This window comes from Rhinolophus sinicus, chromosome 17 (genome assembly GCF_057876585.1).
Source record: "Rhinolophus sinicus isolate RSI-liver-muscle chromosome 17, RSI-T2T, whole genome shotgun sequence".
Classification (NCBI taxonomy): domain Eukaryota; kingdom Metazoa; phylum Chordata; class Mammalia; order Chiroptera; family Rhinolophidae; genus Rhinolophus; species Rhinolophus sinicus.
The window spans coordinates 74659683-74680530 of record NC_142517.1 but is presented as its reverse complement, the minus strand read 5'-3'; the positions used below and the strand labels follow the sequence as shown (position 1 = coordinate 74680530).

The following is a 20848-nucleotide window of genomic DNA, read 5'->3' as shown; positions in this document are numbered from 1 at the left end:
AAAAGGACAAGAACCACATGATTTCACTCAAATGTGAAATATAAAACAGAAAGCAACAAATGAACAAAACAAACTCATAAACACAGACAATGAAAGGGTGGTTACCAGAGGGAAGGGAATGGGGGAGGATGACGAGGGTGAAGGGGGTCAAATTTATGGTCAGGGAGGGAGACTAAACTGGACGATGAGCACACAATGCAATATACAGATGATGTATTATAGAAATGTACACTTGAAACTTACATAATGTTATTAACCAACGTCACCCAAATAAACTTAATAAATGAAAAAAAAAAAATATTAGCTGTGTATGTCAAAAATATACACATGCATGTAACATGAAGTGCTGCCATGATGCCCAGCACTGCATTTGGCACCGCGGGAGTGCTTGCTTCAGCCAAATCCAATGCTTCCAAACCAGTGGTCCTCAGAGTTACTGTGAAGTATCTCCAAGTCCATAGTACACCAAGTATAGTTGATTGAATCAATCTGTCTTGGATTTCTTTGACTAATTTTTCAAATATATGTAACTGTAACTAATAAAGCACAAATGCATTTAAAATTACCACTGAATTCAATGGAATTATTATTGTTTTGTAATTCATTGTTTGTCCTTCACTATTTTGCAGTTCCTTCATTGCTTTGGAGTTCATCAGCAACTGATTCAAAAAATACAGCTAGAATCTTTTGGGATTTTGAAAATGTTGACATTTAAAAGGGAATCTTATACTTGGAAAGATTGAAAATTACAGGTCTACGTTATGCTGAGTCACTACAACGTCATCTTGACCTCCCCGAGCTCTCAGGCAAACAGCAAGGGGCACATAAGTCAAGGATATACTCATATATATACAAAAACTAGAACTGTTCCTGCTAAGCTTTCTCTTCTAAAGAGCTCTGGGCATCATTGCCTGAGTTCGTCTACACTTGTGAATTCTATTTCAGCAAAATGGTCAGATCTTTGGTCAGAAATAGCTTAAACCATGTGGACAAAGTCTGCATTCATTTTTAATATAGATAATTTGAGATGGAGAGAAGGTAGTTGGCCACAAAACTCAGTTTTAAAATTTCAGTGGTGCCTTTCTAAATATTTACTTTTGTTAAGAGGCTCTTCAAGTAGGTGATAAAATATTAGCAACTTTACCCACTAATCACCCACCATCACTTCAGCTATATTCCAACATCTGCGCAACAAATATAGATGCCTGTATGCTATACTCAGATTCTGGAGGTGAAATGGTGAGCATGAGAGACATAATAAAGCCAGTGTGGAACTCCTGTATCAAGAGGAAGGTTCTGATGTCCTACTATATTCAAGTTTTCTGGAAATTCCTAAATAAAGACTACTACTATCAGGAAGATGAAAGCTCTGTGTTATTTTTATTTACTTATTTATTTATTGTCTGAGTAAAATAATAAGATAAAGCAGCAGCCCTTCAGTTATCTACACCATCATCAGTAGCAGAGATACAGTATATAGGCAGAACCAATGCTGCGGGTTCATGAAATCCTATTTAATTTTTTCCCCTTCTTAAAATACAAGAACACCACATTTCCAAATTGCCCTTGCTATTAGGTCAGGCCTATATTAGTTTGTCAAGCGGGGATGTGAATGGAATTGGTAAGTGTAACTTCCAGTCAGAATATCAAGAGTGAGTATATGTCCTCCACCCACTCTTATCTCCTGACACCACTTAAGACCTGCTGCTAAATTCACGTGAATAAGAAATAAAACATTTCCATATTAAGCCATGGTTATTTCATGTCCTAATTTGTTACACAGTATATCCTCACTTAACCTAACTAATACTTAGTGTGTTTTAAACAAGTTGCTTTTCCAAATAAAGATTAGTCATTAAACAAAAGTGCATTGGCTTTGAAGTTTGACAGACCTGTTTTTAAATACCAAGTTCATTTCTTATGATTGAGATCTTTGGAAGTTAAATGACTTCTGAGTCTTAGTGTTTTCTTTATAAAATGTATAGAATATCACATGCAATTCAGCACATTATTTTTAAAGATAGGCAAACTGAGGTACAGAGAAGTAAATAGCATTGCCTGACATGCTCTTCCTTCCATCATACTATTTGCTGCTGAATTAGATAAAACTTAAAAGGAGTTAAGAAATTTAATAAATTACTGTGCTTTATGCCAGATACCATAGCATCAAAATGTGGAATGGAAAGAGTTATTCATCTGTAAGATTTATATTAAAACAGCTCCTTTGTCTTGCCCAACCATAGTGAAATCAGAAGCACAGATGTTTCCAGCAGTGCAAAGGATGGAGACAAAAAAGCAGTGTTCTTTCCTCCATGTTAAGGCCACTGGTTCATGTATAAACTGACTATCGTACGATGGCTTCATTAGTGAATACTTAAGTAAGTAAATTTATTCACGTAATGTAGCACAGAAGTCAAAAGCCTCAATTCTCACCAATGTAGACTCAGGTCTGAATTTCAGTTTAACCACCTCCCAATTCTAGGATCCTCGGCAATTTACCACTTGGTAGCTGTAGGACCCTAACTTTCAGTTTTCTCCTCTGTGGAATCAGGGTACGGATATTTACTAAATAGACTTTTTTCTGTATATTAAGAGAGTTGTTTGTAAAATCATTTAGCATAGCATCTGACAAACTAGTAAGTACCCACTAATAGTAATTATCATGATAAACAGAAAATCCATTCCTCTGGATATATTTGAGTATAGATATTCATACCCACATATATATTGTGAATTACAGTATGCTATATCTGCTAAAGAATTTATTTTGGTACCTCTATGGAAATGCTCTTGTAATTGAGTTAACACATAGAATTTCACAGATGCAAAACATGAATGAGATATTATATAATGTAGACTTGAAGATTAAAATTTGTGTGAACTAAATTTTCAAAAATATTTACAATGTTAGTGTAGCCTCTTAAAGCAACACATTAAATAGCATTTTTTCCTTTGACTTAAATATAGTGTAACCAAATTTCACATTTTATCAATTACTTACAATTATCATTATAACATCAATTATACATGCCATAGCTTCTCCTGATGTGAAACATAGGGAGTAAGGAATATGAATTCAAAGACATACTCAGACATTTGCTTTCTATATAAAGTAGCTGATTAGTTTGCTTTTTGCTCATTTGCATATTTCTTGTGAAACTGAAATGAGTAATGTTGAGCTGTCTATCCTTCAGGGAAATAGAACACTACTAACTTTTTGAAGAATAAATTAATAAATTAAAGACTGAAGTAATCAGCCCTGAACGGTTTCACTTGCCCTCCAGAAAATTATCTTCTTTGCTTGTGCTTCCAGGATCTTTTGAATTGTCACTACCATTCAAAACATTTCTTATGATTTCACCATGGATGTCATTTCTTATCGTTTCTATTGCTTCTCACACTGCCCTCTCCTTGCCTGAACCAAATGACAAACTTGACTGTGTAATTTTGAATTAGGATGTGGAATAACTCTCAGTCCTGTAACAGGTGTGAGCTCCAAAATGCTTTGGTGCCTACTGAGCTATTGCTTTCTCAACCCCAACTTCCTGAGTTCCTTCCATGGCAATGGGAAAATGAGCCAAGTCCTGATTTACACCCCAGTTCTCTGACTAGGATTGGATCTGGGTCCTCAGCGTCAACAATCACAACAGGGATATAACGATCCCAACACCCCTAGGAATTGGACCCTCTGTCCCTCTACCAACAACTGGCTAGAATCCTGCTTCTATTCTGATGGACGCCCACACTCCTGAAACCACACAATTCCCATCCACCTGTCTCAGAATAGCACATGTTAGGGAAACTCAGACTGCTGGGCCCCAATCATCTGATCTGAATCTCAGGATGTCAGCTGAGCCAAGACGGAGAACAATTTGCTACATCAACTTGGATCCTGAACCAATTCCTGCCACATCCTTACAGGCAACCCCTCCAGCTGAGTAGGATTCCCTAGTCCTGGCATTGCCTGTTCCTAACTTACTTCTATCTTCCTGCAGGCTGAATAAGTGAGGACTCATCATGTCAAATGACCTGCCTGATTAAGTTTATTATAATAAATACCTTTGGCAATCTACCGCTCACTTCTTTCTCTCTAGCATCTTTCATTAATACAACGTCAATGAAAAGTACCCTCAGATATACCTAGGATTATTCTAGGATATTTTGGGCTCATTTTTAATGACTCAGCAAGAAAATAATATGGCATACTCTACAGTTAGGATACTGAGTTAAAACAATAACATTCGCATAGTTTATGCTAAAGTCTGTTTGGTACAGATTGTATTAGTTTGCTCAGGCCACCATAAGAAAATACAATAGATTGGGTGGCTTTATCAACAGAAATGTACAGTTGAGCCTTGCACAACACAGGAGTTAGGGGGTGCTGACCCCCTGTACAGTCAAAAATCTGTGTATAACTTTTGGCTCTCCCAAAACTTAAGTTGTTCCTCGGTGTCCCCAGGGGATTGTGGGGAGCCATGGTTTCTTGCAACCCTGAACCTTGCAGACTGGCTCGGTTTCTGCCCCCATAACATTGTCTCTGCCTTATCTGAGAAGCGCCTAACGGCTGCTGAGGAATGTGGTGAAAACGGCCAGTTCCCAGACACAGAAAACTAAGGGCTTTCTAGACAATTAGTAGAGTCTGTCTCCTTGAAATATTTACTTTTGTGAGTTTCAGTGACCTTGTATCTTCTATGTCAAAGTAAGGTTGAAGCTGGAAAGATTTACTTTCACTGAGATAATGCATATCTTCTTCGTTTAACTGCACGTACTCAAATTGTATATATTGGTTAGAGATAATAAACTCAGGGCTTCAGCATGACTGAAGACCGGCCGCATTAGCATTTGTGTGTGTCTTTTATTTCATTCCCACTCCCCCATTCAGGTACTGATCGACTCGTGGCGGCTGGCCCGTCACAGGGGATTGGTTCCAGGACACCCCCACACACACACGCACACACAGATACCAAAACCCGAGGATGCTCCAGTCCCCTATCTAAAACAACGTACGTCAATGCATACAATCGGCCCTCTGTATCCCTCGACCTCTTCCCATGGATTGAAAACAGTACAGGTATTAAAAAAGAAAAATCCACATATAAGTGGACCCTCACAGTGCTAACCCATGTTGTTCAAGGGCCCACTGTATTGCCTCACAGTTCTGTAGGCTAGGAGTCCAAGATCAAGGTGCTGGCAGGTTGGTTTCTCCTGAGGCCTCTCTCCTTGACCTGCAGATGACCTGCTTTGACCTGATTGTAGTATCCTCACATGGTCGGTTCTCTGTCCACATACATCCCCAATATCTCTCTGTGTGTCCAAATTTTCTCTCATTAGGATAACAGTCAGACTGGATTAGAGTCCACCGTAATGGTCTCATTTTCAATTAATTGCCTCATTAAAGGCCCTATCTCCAAATACAGTCACTTTCTGAGGTGTTATGGTTAGGAATTCATATGAAGGAGGGGGCAATTCCCCCCTCCTTCATATGAATTCCCATATGAAGCCCATAACCCATGTGAAATAATACCTTCTTCACAAGGTCTCCTCGGTATACTGCCTAGAAGAATAAACTCTCTGTTAGAGTTTATTAAGGGGTTGAATAACTATTTCATACCTTCAATCTTGATGTCCCTGAGAATATGTATGATAATACTGACAAGGCAAAATAAATAACATCTTACATCACATTAAATCTGATTTCCTGAAATGGGCTGGACAATAGTGAAAATAGCTAGTGTACCTTGATAAACCTATAGTTTCTAAATTATCTTTAATTGATGCTTCAGAAAGGAATATCCTGATCTATCTACACTCAGGCATGTTCTCTTCATACTGCAATCAATTCCATTCCCTTCAATTCTTTAATGAACAGTTCCAATTGCCAGATGTTTTATGTTATGTTAGTCTAGACTATGGACAACCAGATGACTCCTGGAAGTATTGTGTTCACTAACGCCTACTACTGGTATAACATTTGACAAAATCTGAGAAAACATGATTCACTTTTTACTGTAAAATGAGCAGAAAATGGTTAGTATCCAAAAATGAATTCTATGAAGAGACCCATATTTATTCTATGGTTTTTAAGGACTGATTTTTCTCCCCACTGGCCATGCCATTTTGAAATGCCAAAGGGTCTCATCCCTGGATTCAATTATTTCAATTAGGTAGGCTAATCTTGGATGTGATCAAATTTCAGAGTCCACATAGTGGTGAGGCTCCCATGAGTCAACCAGCATTGTTCAGCTGTATGTCACCACTGCTGGACAGGCTGCTGGGGTTCCTGCCTGGCACATAACCCTCTGGGACCAAGAAGGAGGAGGTTCCCTCACAGCTGGGTCTTCCTCAGACCATGTTCCTGAAGCTCGCTGTCTTAGCACAGCTCCTTATCTCTCCCACCCTCATCAATCCTATTGTTTCAGCTTTCTGCTGGCCTCAGCTTCTCCTTTTCTCTCCATCCTCATGCTGCAATGAATGTTTTCATAATAGAACTTTGCACCCTCATGGGAGTATAACTGTAGAAGAAATTCCTTGAACTGGACTTTTGGGGACTGTTCAATACTTTTTGAATCAGTAAAGAAGGAAAGGTGACTCAATAAGAAAACCCTTTGTTTTCCCTTCACTGTTGAAAGAACACAGGTTTCTATACTATTCCAAGTTATTTTAAGAGCATTTGTGGCCATAGAAAAGGTGAGTAAAGATCATTTGTAGCTGTGGATGGAAACAGAAGCAGAGGGGAATCCAAAGAGGAAGAAAAGAAGAAAAATAGAGAAAAGAGGGAGAGAAAGAATTGGAAGTTTTTCAGGCAAATGAGAGGAACAGTTGGCAGGGAGGACAAGATTTAAACCCAGTCACAATGACATTCACTTCCAAATTAAAATTGCCTTCTGATTGTAGCTGAAAATCCACAATGCTTTTCTTTTCTTATTTTTATATCATAGTCGTCTCAGGTTGACATAATTGCCTTTTGGGGTTTCATCAGCATTCAGCAAAATTAGAGTTTCTCCATTTTAAAATGTTCTATTTCCAGAAGGGAATCTATCTAAAGCCTCTTTTTTTTTTTTTTTAAACACATAACAGGTGGTTAGCTGTTAATAACTTTTTATCTAAAAGTGACGTAATTATCCCATGTGTTGCATTCCTATTGCTAGATGTCCTATTACTGACTTTTTTAAATCAGACTTCATTTAATAATAAACTAGCATTTGAAATCATTATTTATTCATAATTCTAGTCTGCTGACAACTCCACCCTAGGTTCTTTCACAGAATAGTCGTCTGTTCTCACTAGATTTTGCCCTGCTGCCGGTGACAGTCCACATGAGGGTAGACACTGGAGAAAAGAAAAAATATCAAAGCAGATATGCTGTGTCTTTTTTGAAAGTAGTTTATCTTTTCATTTCATATTCACATGAAGAATTCAAGATTTGTAGGTGACCATCTTTTGGGAAGAAGGGTCCAGCTGAGTAAAGTAGCCGGCAGGCTCCTTGGTCTCAACGACAAGGGGGGGGGGGGGGTGCTATGGCTTCAGTGGAATAGGTGGTCCTTACATTGGAGATTCAGAAATTTAATTGTATCAACTCAGGGAGGGAGATCAGGCCTTGGCAAAGGGAGGAAACGTAACCAAATCTGAATAGGCTGCTTTTTCAAACTGATGCCAATTGGTTGAATGGCGATGAGAAACATACTTTTGAATTAAAAAATCGTTTTCTACAGAATGAAAAGTAGTGTTTTTGTTTTTTTTAAATAACTGTTTATCAAAATGCAACTGTGAGCATGGACTCAGAGCAAATGAGGTTAACATGATAAAAAGAAGAGCACCTGCTCACAGAGCATAGTCTGTCTGTCAGCTGTTCACTCTGCCTTGCACTGTGAAGTAGCCATGAAAAGGGCTTCCTGGAGCAAACAGATGGGCAAGGCCATTTCCCAACAAAACTTTGTATACAAAACAGGCAGCACGCAGTATTTGGCTCAGGTCTACCCTACAAGTCACGGGCACAATCATATACTCGTATGAGAGTCATCACAACTCCCTGAGGTTAGTGGGTGAAGAAACTGTGGCTCAGATAAATTAATTGACTTACTGAGAATGACACAGGAAAATAGTGCTAATGAATTCTTCCAACCAGGACTTCCTCTTTTAAGTCGGATTCTACCACATCAAAGCTGTGTAGTCCAGAGGTAATTTCACTGAGGCAACAGCACAGTCTTATTAACTTTTCTTAATTCAGAATAATCCAATTTCCAGGCAATTTGTGTCAGTTGAGATTATTATTTTCTCCTAAGAGAGAAACACCAATATTTTAATTCTCAAACTCTATTATTTTTCCAAACGCTATGAGTTCACACTGAGAGCAGGGTTTGAACATTTACTCACAGTATGACTTAGCTGCACAAAGAAAATAGCTTTTTAATTCTTTAAAACTGCATTTATCTTTTTCACAACCTCCAACCATACTGGGGAGGAAGATTTTTTTCAACTGGCCAGTTTAAATAGTTCTGCCTCTTCTGGTTTCAACAACCCTTATTCAGTCTTTTCAAAAAGTTGAATTCCCTGTTAGGGCTTTTTAAAATGTGTCTCACATAATTTAGACTTTTAGGCAAGTACTCAGTCTTTCAGATCTTATGCCTTACTCCTCTCAAGTTCATGGGTGTGGAGGGGGCTTGACCCTGTCCTCATAGAGGTGGGTGAGGGACACGTGAAAGATGGTGGGAAGATTCGCATCTCAGATCCAGAGATATCGCCTGGATCTCCATGGTCTCTTGCAGAATATATGAAGTGGTCTGCTCCCCAGATTGGTCACTGCTGATGGACAACTGCCTGCAACAGGTTTTGAGGGTTACATGCTAATATCACAGTCAGAATCTACAGTACCGCCATCTTTACCCAGTCATAAAATCCTTACCTATGGTGGCCACTTTGCCATGACCCCAGGCCTCTGCAACCCACCAGCAATTTCAACATCTCTTCATCACTTTTGGAATATGAAGGAAATTCTGGGATCGCAGAATGCCCTGCAGACCATCTACCTCTGGCCTTACAGCAAGGACGTGCATAACCACCACGTGGTATGTTGGAAGTACCTGAAGGTTTGAAGACTTCCATTCAGTCTTCCCAGGGAAGCATGATCAGCCTGGATGGACTCAGGCCACTCATATCCATGTGAATATATCCAAAGTCAACTCCTTGTTTTTAAATTTAGGCAGATAATAAGGGCCCTTATTCCTGGTCCACTCACCCTCCTCTCTGTCCTTACCCACCAATTACCAGGACTACAAACAGCAGTTTCTTTCATTCTCTCTCTCTCTCTCTCTCTCTCTCTCTCTCTCTCTCTCTCTCTCTCTCTCTCTTTCTCCCCCTCCCTCCCTCCCTCCCTCCCTGAAAATGCAAATGAAACTCTGCAATCAAGTTGTATAGGCCTCACTCATGTTATGTTTCATAAGGAAATAAAAGAATCTAGAAAACCCTGTTTTAACAAAGCCAGGCTTTCAAGATTGTTGTCTTATGTAAACTTCTATTTGTAGTATCAGAAGCTGAATATTAATTTCCTTTTCTCTGTGATTTCCCCTTTTAGTATTCTTATTCCCTCCCTGAGGTAGATATATTCCCAAAACTGGATAGGAAATTAAGTGTGAATACATCACACACACACATTTAAAAAACATAAATTCTGTTACATGCTCACCATTACATCTCTCTCACTATACTGACAGATTTTTGTAATACTAAATTCCTACATTACTAAAACATTTTTCATTATTTATACTTTGAGTTGTGTGCTTCTTGATGACACAAGGAAATAAATCTGTAAGACATGTTCAAATGGAAAGTTGTACTGCAGCAAGAGAAACCCTTTCACAATTCATGAATTTTTTTTAACAGCAATAATGGAGAACTGCGTATTTTCACTTCTTATATAGATTGTATTTGGTCCCTAGTCCTCACTCCATAAACTTTTGAAAATAGATAAGGGGGGAGGGCGTTCTAGAAACTATGATGTAAGCTAGCCAAGGTAGCATAAGAAATGCATTTGAAATCTTTACATTCTCACATCCTAGATTAGAATTCAAGCCACTGAATGAGCACATGGCACTTTTCTATAACCTAAAAAGTCAAAATTTCAGGTCTCTGAGTGATAAGAGGTCATCTTATTTCAACTTTCTAGAGTCAAGATTGAAATAATTTCCTCCTACTCAGGACATCATAACTATCTTCTCTTTGACTATTTTATATTCAGAAAGTTTATTTTGCAATTTTAATTTTTCAAAGTTCCTTTTCTGACAGCATGTTAATTTATCCTAATACTTTATTAAATGAGTAAATAAAGTATAATGCCATGTATGGATGAAGAATCACACTCACATTTTATGATATATCCAGTGTGCTACAAAGAACTGAAATTAGGATTCCGTTTTCTAAGTTTTAGACCAGCTAACTGCCATTATCTCAAAATCACTATCTTCTTACATTTCTTCTGTAATATTTTGGTTCGCCACATAAAGATTTATTATAAGGAGTTATTTAGTCTACTCTCATCTTTCTCTATCCGAGTAGAATTTCAAATGCTATGTAGGAAACAGAACTGCTACTACCTTATGTGTTAATCATTTTATAATTTTACTCTGAAGCTTTGGGGAGTCGTGACTGTGTCATATTCAAATCTGTGTTATGAGTCATGTGGTAATAAGGGGTTTGCCCTAGTTACATTTCTAATTAAAGTTTTCTTGATAGCTTCTTTTTTGTGACTATTTGATCATTTTTGAAATATTTGAGCCTTTCCAATGTTCTTATTCATTAGATGAACTCAACAGTCTCATAATGTTTTAAATATTACTTCATATTTTGGCCAAACATCATAAGCCCTGATTTCCTTTATTACTCTTTTCCTGCTTGCTTTTGATATGTTTTTGTTAGACTATCCATTAATTTCTATACTAAGCTTTATTATGAACTCTCATCTCATATCAGGTTTACTCCTGAGTTTACATCTTGTACTGTACCTTGAAAATATAACCACCTATTTGTAAATTCTGGCAAAAAAAGGATAAGACATCAGCATTACATTTAAGCTATCAACAATAAAATTGTTTCTGGCTTAATGCAAATTATAGTATGTGACAAATTCATGTTGCAACACACAATTGTTGAATCTTTGTATGTAGAGTCTCATATCTAATATACTGTTTTAAGACAATTAAGTGTCCCCTGATTATGAGATAAGTAGAAATACATTGTCAGCAAGAGCTACTTCCTGGTAGCTAGACTGCCTTATTAAGAATCCAAGAAGAACAGTAATTTCCTGGGAGCAAATAGAGTTACATAGAAAGAAATGCCACTTTTGGGGAATCCTAAACACTTTTACATTCTCTCTCTCTCTCTCTCTCTCTCTCTCTCTCTCTCTCTCTCTCTCTCTCTCTCTCTCTCTCACACACACACACAGACCCACCCTTTCTTAATGAGATACTGAAAACATGTGACCCATCCTTCATTCCATTCTGTATTCCTTTCCAGGAACTAGGACTTGTTAGGTAAGGTAGCACCTGCTTTTTCCCCCCTTTCTCCTTAGAGTACTTTTGCATTTCCCATAGTAGTGCATTCTTTCTACCTTGTTAATCACCTCAAACTAGTCAAGCAGAAAAGCTCTCATTTTCTTAGTCACCAACAGGTAGGTAAGAATTAACTGAAGTTACATGAATATCTGTTCATTTTTCTACGAAAGCAGAGACAGAGCCTGTCTCTTCCACCACCAAATCATGAATGACCAGCACAGGGTCTGGCTGTGTGATACCATGCATGTCCATTACATGCTTCACATAATGGTGTTATTCACATGCAAAAGAGGCTCCTGAAATTTTTAAAAGATTAACTCTTTTGATTCATATATACGTATATGTGTGCCACATTTCTCTTAATAAAACAAGATGTTTTTACTCACAACATTCTCAACATTCTCATTTGTGAAATCTCTCCTACCTTTCCCTTGGCGATACGATTTTATGAGCAGTAAGGAGAGTCCTTCTGCTTTTTCGCATCTGCTCGCTGATTCAAACTCCCCCCAGTTTCAATTTTCTCATCAACAAAATGGTGAGCATGTAAGAAGCAACCCCTTCCTCAGAGCATGGTTACGAGGATTAAATGCAGCAACACACAAAGTGCTGCCCCAGAGCAGATTTATTCAAAACTGCCTACCAGGCATTCCCAATGTTCAACAAACATTAGGCACCTCCTTTCTTCTTCTCTTTTTATTCCAGCTACAAAAGGGAGTTCCATCAATTCTACAGCCATCTCATCAAGATAAGATGGGATTCTCTGTTTAAACAAAGCCTTTCTGTGCCCTAAAAACTATCCGAAGTTACAGCGTTGGGCTAAACACCAACAACAGTTGTATAGGTGATGGAGAGGTTATTTCAATAAACCACGAAATAATACAAAGTTTAACAAAGAAGAGTTTAATTGGAACATGTAGTATCTCCATCTGCTCCAACATCTTTTATTGAGTCCTAATTATTATTGCTGGAGGCAGATAAGCTTGGGACGAACATGAATGAAGTGAGGTGTGACATTAATTGTTACATTTGAACTCTTACTAGATTAGAATTTGTGAAGCTACACACATGCCATATAATAGCTTTCAGGTCCTTTTTTCTCCTTTTTTCAAAAGATTATTCTATTTTAGGTGTATTGATATGCTATTAAAAAATAAATTTTGCTCAGGAAAGATGTGCCCTGCGACTTTGTTTCATGTGAGAGCAAGGGATACAGCCCTACCAGGCTAGTAGCCAGATGCAATTCATATTTACTTTCCCAAGTGCAGGTCCAAGCCCATCTGCAGATAAATATATCATTACAGCCCCGAAAATACTGTCCTTGTCATGAACAAAAACAAAAAACTGTCTTTGGAAGAACTGATCTCAAGGAACGAAAGTAAATTCAGAGGACGAAGAAAATGAACCAACATTTCAAAAGTAATAGGCTAGGCACAAAACTCTCCCAGTAGGAACTATTGTTCATATTTCACAGATAAATAGGCTCATGGAGGTTATGTGGAAGTCACGCAGCTAGCAAGTGGAGGAGCAGAGATTCAAACTCAGCCAGGTTGGTTTCTTTCCTCTCAAACATGGTTCATTGTACTGCTCCTCCCTGTTTTATGAGCAACAGACTCAGAGGACAGTTGCTAGGATCAAATTAATAATGTAGATGAAACGTGCTTTGAACGCTGAAGGATGGAGGCTTCTGGTAGGCATATGGACACACTCTGTCCCAGTTTCTCAGTCAGTAAAATGCAATGGTATGAAAAATATAATTAGATGAAGTTCTAAGCACACATTAGAAAGTTAAAATACTATAATATATTGTAATTCTGTTTATGCTTATTTATAATAAAGAAGCAGTGAGCCACATGCCTGGAGACCCTCTTTCCTTACCTCTTACTTTTCCTCGTCACTGTCCTTCTCCCTCTTCTTCTATCACACATACTTGAAGAGAGAGAAGTCCTCAGATTGAATTTCCAAGCAAATAAAAAGAAAAGATGAAGAGGAGAGTGTTTAAAGTCTTCAGGGAGGAACAAACTTGTCATTCAGAGTTTAGGGCACTGCTCTGAGAATTCTTTCAGAATTACAATATAATTACTTATTTAATTTATAAGCTCTTTAAGGGCAGAGGTGGTATCTTAAGGTTCTTTGTATTTCCAGCATCTAGCACAGTAAATAAAACTTAATAAATGTTTACTCTTGATGGGGAATACATGCGCGCGCGCGCGCGCACACACACACACACACACACACACACACACACACACACAACTAATAGCAAATTCCTTCCATTCAAGAACTTTTTAGTACCCATCTTGAGATAACTGAGGCAACTATGGTGAGTTTCAAAAAGCAGATTAGGAGTTCCAGGCTTTGAAAGAGAAAACCAAAAGGATTATAAATTTTAATTAAGAGGCTAATAGGTATGGGGGCGGACAGAAAATTATAATGTCAACAAAGGCAAGGGAAATTTTTTCTTTCAGGATGAGAATAGACAGTATCAAATTCTACAGTGAGGTCAAATAAGATATATAAGGAAAAGAGTCCAATGTATTAAGCAACAAGAAGGACACTGTTAACTCAAAAACAGTAAATTAATTCAGTCTTCTAGTATGGCTGTAGTTACATTTACTGCAATAATGTCTACAATGTCTAAATCACTGCAGATCTTATTTACATGGAAAACCAAGTCATCATAATGAATGCATTCATCCATTCAACAAACTGAGCACTCACCATCTCTGCGCTGGGCACTGGGGATAAAAAGTAGATAAATATCTGAGTTTTCAGAACACCAGTCATCTAATGTACCGTTTTCCTCCAACTTTGATGTGCATCACAATCATCTTGAGTAGCCTTCCGGAAACATATATTTCTTTGGGTTATCCCAAGACTGAATGAATTTGAATCATCTATTAAGGTGATGCAAAAGCAATTGTGGTTTAAAAGGTTAAAAATAATTGCAAAAACCGCAATTACTTCTGCATCAACCTAATACTATAAGACCCAGTTATCTATATTTTTATAGTTTTTATGTATGCTAATAAATTTAAAGTAAGTCTCTTGTAGATAGAATATAGTTCAATCTTATTTTCTCATTGTTGTTGTTTGTTTTGTTTTACCAATTCAGCCACTCTGTCTTTTGATTGAGGAGTTTAATCCATTTATGCTCAAAGTAATTGTTAGTAGGAGAGGACTTATTGCCACTTTGTCAGTTGTTTTCTATCTGTATTGCAGCATTTCTGGTCCCACTTCACTTATCTGGCTGCCTTCCTTTATGTCATTAATTCTTTTTTTTTTTTTTTTTTTTTTTTTTTTGTGGCATGCTTTTTCTTTCTTCCTCATTTTCTTTTGTGTATCTTCTGTAGGTATTTTCTTTGTGGTTGTGATAGGCCTTATGTAAAGCATCATATTTTGAGCTAATAATAACTTAACTTCAATTGCATACAAAAACTCAACACGTTTACTTCTCTCTCCCACACTTTATGTTATTCATCATAAATTAACGTCTTTTTTACTGTGTATCCATAACATATTTCATAGCTAGTTATTTTTTTATATTTGTCTTCTAACTTCCATACCAGAATTAAAAGTGATTTAAACACCATCATTACAGTATTGCAGTATTCCGTGTTTGTCTACATATTGACCTCTACCAACAACCTGTATATCTTCATATGCTTTGGGGTTGCTGTTTAGTGTTCTTCATTTCAACTTAGAGGACTTCCTTTAGCATTTTTGTAAGTCAGGTCTTGTGCTGATGAAGTTTCAGCTTCTGTTTATCTAGTAAAGTCTTTATCTCTCCTTCATTTTTTGAAAGATATTTTTGCTGGATATAGTATTCTTGTTTGGTAGTTTTTGTTTTTTCTTTCATCACTTTGAATATGTTATCCCACTGCCTTCTGGCATACAAGGTTTTTGCTGAGAAATCTGCTAACAGTCATGTAGGAGTTCCCTTGTATGTGACATGTAGCTTTTCTCTTGCTGCTTTCAAAATTCTTTGTCTTTGACTTTTGACACTGATTATAAGGTGTCTCACTATGGATTTCTTTGAGTTCATCCTAATTGGGTTCTGTTAGGCTTATTGAATCTATATATCCATTTTCTTCCCCAAACTTGAGAAATCCATTACTTCTTTAACCCTTTCACTATGTTAGTCGATTTCAAGTGTTGTTGTTTTTTTCACAATGTGTCAAAAATCCACAAAAAATAAAAAGTTGATATTTTGACTATTTTATGCTATATATTCAAACTCCACAGTACAAGGAAAACATTGTTTTTTGAACTCATGAGGTAAACTCGAACAACACAGTCAGTAGATAGAAATATTCATTTGGATATATCTGAACGTCACAGCAAAGAAGTTAAATAAGCTTTCTGCTCCCTTTCTCTCCCTCTTTCTAGGTCTTCCCTAATGCATGTATCGGTCCATTTGTTGGTGTCCTATATGTCCCTTCAGCTTTCATCACTCATTTTTACTTTTTTTCTTTTACTTCCTCTGACTGAACAATTTCAAGTGACCTATCTTTTAATTTGCTCCTTTCTTCTGCTTGATAAGTCTGCTGTTGAATCCCTCTAGTGATTTTTTTAGCTCAGTTATTGTACTCTTCAGCTCCAAATTTTGTGTTTCATTCTTTTTATAATTTCTATCTCTTTGTTGATATTCTCATTTTGTTCATGTATTGTTTTCTTGACCTTGCAGAATAGCTTTATGAAGATTATTTTGAACCCATTGTAATTCATTTACTTCTATTTCATTAGAATTGGTTTCTGGAGATATTTTTTTGTCCATTGATTGGGCCATTTTTTTCTTTTTCTTTATGTGTCTCAGAGCTTAGTGTTAATATCCACACATTTGAAAAATAACCTTCTCCCTGTCTCTATACATTGGCTTTGTGTAAGGAAAGACCCTCAACAATATGTCCAGTTAGGATTCTGGGGCCCTCTACAACCATTTTGGGAAGTAATTTTTCAGAGCCTGTGCATGAAATTTCTCAATTAGAGAGACTTGCTGATTTCTTTAGAAGTTCATAATCTCTTGCCCCTACTGATATCTGTCTGTGGCATTGCTTGTTATCTGGTTCTTCAGCAGCAAGCTGAAGTCACCAGGCATGAAAGTATACCAGCTCCCTATCAGCACCCTGTAAAGCCAGAATGACAGAAACACACTGCACTCCTCTTCTTCCTTCCTGATAGAGAAGCCTCAAGTTGTGTGCTTTCTCCCAGTTACACCAAGCCATCAGTGAACCCCAGGCATTCAAACTATGCTGGTTCGCTAAGCTCCCAGAGTGAGGTAAGAAAGATACCAGTTCTCTGAGCTGCCCTCTGAAAAGCTGGAACTTTGGTACATATGCTCCACTCCTCTGTTTCTCCTGCAAAGTAGAAGTGGTGAGCCAGAGCAATCTCTCCTGGCACTGAGCTGTGCTGGGGTGGGGGAGGGATTGACATGGTAAAGGAAAATGGTTCTTAACCATTTCAAAGCAGCTGCTCTCAGCTTTATGTTCATTGGAGCACTGCAAATTCTTAATTGGATTTGGAAATTTCATAAAGGTATTTTGCCTTATATATCATTGTTAAATCAGTATTTCTATGGGGGGATGAGAACGTGGACCTCCTGTTCTGCCATCTTGTTAATGTCTGCTCATATTTTATTTTGTACACTAAAAAATGAGGGCAGGGGTGGCTGGATAGCTCAATTGGTTAGAGTGCGAGCTCTCAACAACAAGGTGGGTTGCGGCCCCTGCAATTAAACATTGAAATCAGCAACTGGACTTGGAGCTGAGCTGCACCCTCCACAACTAGATCGAAGGACAATGACTTAGAGCTGATAGGCCCTGGAGAAACACACTGTCCTCCAATATTCCCCAATAAAATTTATTTTTAAAAAAATAATGGCAAATTTCAGACATTTTAAAATATTTTATTCAAAATAAATAATTTGAATAAAAAAGGAAAGAATGTTTTGAAAGAAACCATTGTGAACAAATAAACTGACAAATTTTAGGGTCAATTTGAATACAGATTGACTCTAAAAAACAACAAAAAAAATCATGTGATATAAAAACTAGATAAAAATAAAATAGTGTAAATAGTACTATGTAAAATGGGAGAGAGTAATAGGAATTAAAGCTTCCTGAGCCATGTGAATTATACTAGTAAAAGATAGGAATTGATTAAATTAACTGTCAATTTAGGTGTGCATATTCTTATAATGATTTGGATATGTTTCTCAGGTCATAATCCCAAGAAAAAAACATACCTGTTCATTCCTCTTCTGCCATTCAGTTCAGCAGCTTAAGAAAGTAATAAATCATCAACTACTATTCTCTACTATCTATTGTAACAGGCAGATTTACTATCAATAAAGATGTTTCAATGATTATCTTCCCTCTTCAGAGAACCCTGAGCACCTGACTTATACTTTCCACCAGAAGTTAAATGTTTCCTACTCATCCATCCTCACCTCTTCTTTTTAAGCTTGATTCAGGATTCAGTTTCTTTATTTCTATCCAAAGTAGCAGAGTATAATCAGTGGTACATATCATAATTACCCAGAGAATGCTTTGCAAAACATGTGTTCTGGATTCTACATTGACATTCCCAGATGTACTTATACAATAGAACTGAGAGGAGTCCCAGCCAGTAATGTTCTTTAAAAGTTTCTCTTCACCCAAGTTACCCTGATGCACAGTCCATGAGCATCAAATGAGATCCATTTGCATTTTCCAGGACACCATGCAGCAAGATATCATTCATAGTAATGCTCTATCATATACGGAATCTACCCTTAAAAGTAGCTTCCTACAGTAAAATCTCAAGAGATCATTCTTCATCTATAAGGTGTACCTTCCAAAATTCCTTTTTTAAAAATTTTTGCAACAATATACGCTCATTACAAGACATTGAAAAAAAGAAAAAATACAGTTCTTGTTAATTCTTTATCTTTCACTTTTTATTCTAATATTTATGTATGTGCATGGATATGTATACTATTGCTAAAAATTTAAATCATGTTTTATATACCAGTTTGTTCTTGTCTTTCTTCATGTAATATTATAGTGTGATTATTTTTCAATGTCTTTACAAAAATCTTCCAACACTTGAATTTTTGTTTCATATTGCATTATATAAACATACTATGATTTATCTACCTAGTCTACACTGTTGAACATTTAATAGTTTTCCATTTTTTACTAAGATAAATAATGATGTAGAGTTCTTTAGGATAAATCTTTGCACTCTTCATAAAAGAGATTCTCAGGAATGGAATTAATGGGGGTGAACATCTTTAAAACTCTGCATTCCATATAGTTGTATTATGGTTCTATTATTTATATAGATCTTTATTTCTTTATAGAGGATTATACTACCTTAGAAATGCTACACTGTTTTATAGATCATTATGAAATATGTGTTCTGAGGATAGAACACTTTAATCTTCATAGAGTAGAATGAGGTCCCAGGAAAATAAGAGACACGAACTCTTTTCCCCTTCATTACAACTTACTTGCTCTGTGGCCTATAGCAATTGAATGAACTATTTTGTTGAAAAACTGGCTCAAGTTTCTACAGAGTAAGAAAAAAAAGAGAAATTTACACTCTCATTCTCTTGAAGTTTGGACTGTGTGCTGCAAAATTCAAGCAAACAAAATGAAATTTAAAAAGAATGGAATTTAACACACAAGAACAATCAAGTGACTATATTGCTTTAGGGGTAAAATTACAAAGAATTATATTTAACATATCTGTAGATGTTTCCAGAAACTGAACCACCTTGCCTTTCATAAGCAGGAATTTTCCTTTCTGCTTAAATACCTATAGTTTTTCACTTAACAAAACAAATTCACTTTAGAAAGTTACCATTTTTCCATAATTATTACTTAACTAATTTTTATTTAAGATTATAGCTTATATACATTTTCTTGTTCCTTTCTCAAATGCTCATTTAAAAGCAATAAAGGAAATGGACTAATTGTTTTTAAAGTACTAACAATAGAAAGTCTCCTAAGGTGATGCTGATTTGGTGGAAGCAGACAGGAAGCAGAACCTATGTGAAATGAAATATTTGTTGCAGTTTTTCTTTTAATAATTGTTTTATTTTTCAATTACAGTTGACATACAATATTATATTACTTTCAGGGGTACAATATAGTGATTAGACATTTATACAACTTACAAAGTGATCACCCCGATAAATTGAGTACCCACCTAACACCATACATAGTTACTACAATATTATTGACTATATCCCTTATGCTATAATTTACATCCCCATGGCTATTTTGTAACTACCAATTTGTAATTAATCCCTTCACCTACCCCTCAACACCCTTCCAACTGGCACTGTAACTATAAGTCTGTTTCTGTTTTGTTTGTTTATTTTGTTCTTTAGATTAGACATGTAAGTGAAATCATATGACATTTGTCTTTCTCTGAGTGACTTATCCACTCAGCACAATACCCTCCAGGCCAATCGATGTTGTTGCAGATGGCAAGATTTCATTCCTTCATATGGCTGAGTAATATTCCATTGTATATATGTACCACCTCACCTTTATTCATTCACCATTGATGGAAACCCAGGTTGCTTCCACATCTTGGCTATTGCAAATAATGCTGCAAGGAACACATGGATGCACATGTCCCTTCGAAATAATGTTTTGGATTTCTTCAGCTAAATACCTAAAAGTGGTATTACCAGGTCTTTCTTTGTCTCTTTTTATAGCCTTTGTTTTAAAGTCTATTTTGTCTGGTATAAGTATTACTACCCCAGCTTTTTCTTTTCCTTTTTTTTCATTTACATTTTCATGAAACATCTTTTTCCATGCCTTTACTTTCAGTCTGTGTGTGTCTTTCCATATGAAGCAATTCTCTTGTAGGCAGCATATATAAAGGTCTTGTTTTCTTATCCATTCAGCCACCCTATATCTTTTGACTGGAGCATTTAATCCACTTACATTGAAAGTAATTGTTGACAGAAAGGTAGTTATTGTCATTTTATTATTCACATTTTTCAATTTTTTGTCTTAAAGATTCCTTGTAATACTGGTTTGATGGTGATGAAGTCCTTCTGCTTTTTCTTGTCTGGGAAGTTCTTTATCTGTCTTAGTTCTAGATGATAGCTTTGCTTGGTGGCGTGAGCTTGGATGTAGATCCTTGCTTTTCATCACTTTGAATATTCTGTGCCAATCCCTTCTGACCTGCAAAGTTTCTGTCGAGAAATCAGCTGACAGTCTTATAGGAGCTCTCTGTAGGTAACAAATGGCCTTTCTCTTGCTGCTCGTAAGATTCTTTGTCTTTAAATGTTGGCATTTTATTTA

At 36.7% G+C, this 20848-nt stretch overlaps 1 pseudogene; it reads left to right on the top strand.

Annotated features, from left to right (window-relative positions):
• The first annotated feature begins 3843 nt into the window (after positions 1–3843).
• LOC109453298 (transcription factor IIIA-like) overlaps positions 3844–20848 on the top strand; it is a 50925-nt pseudogene continuing 33920 nt past the window's right edge.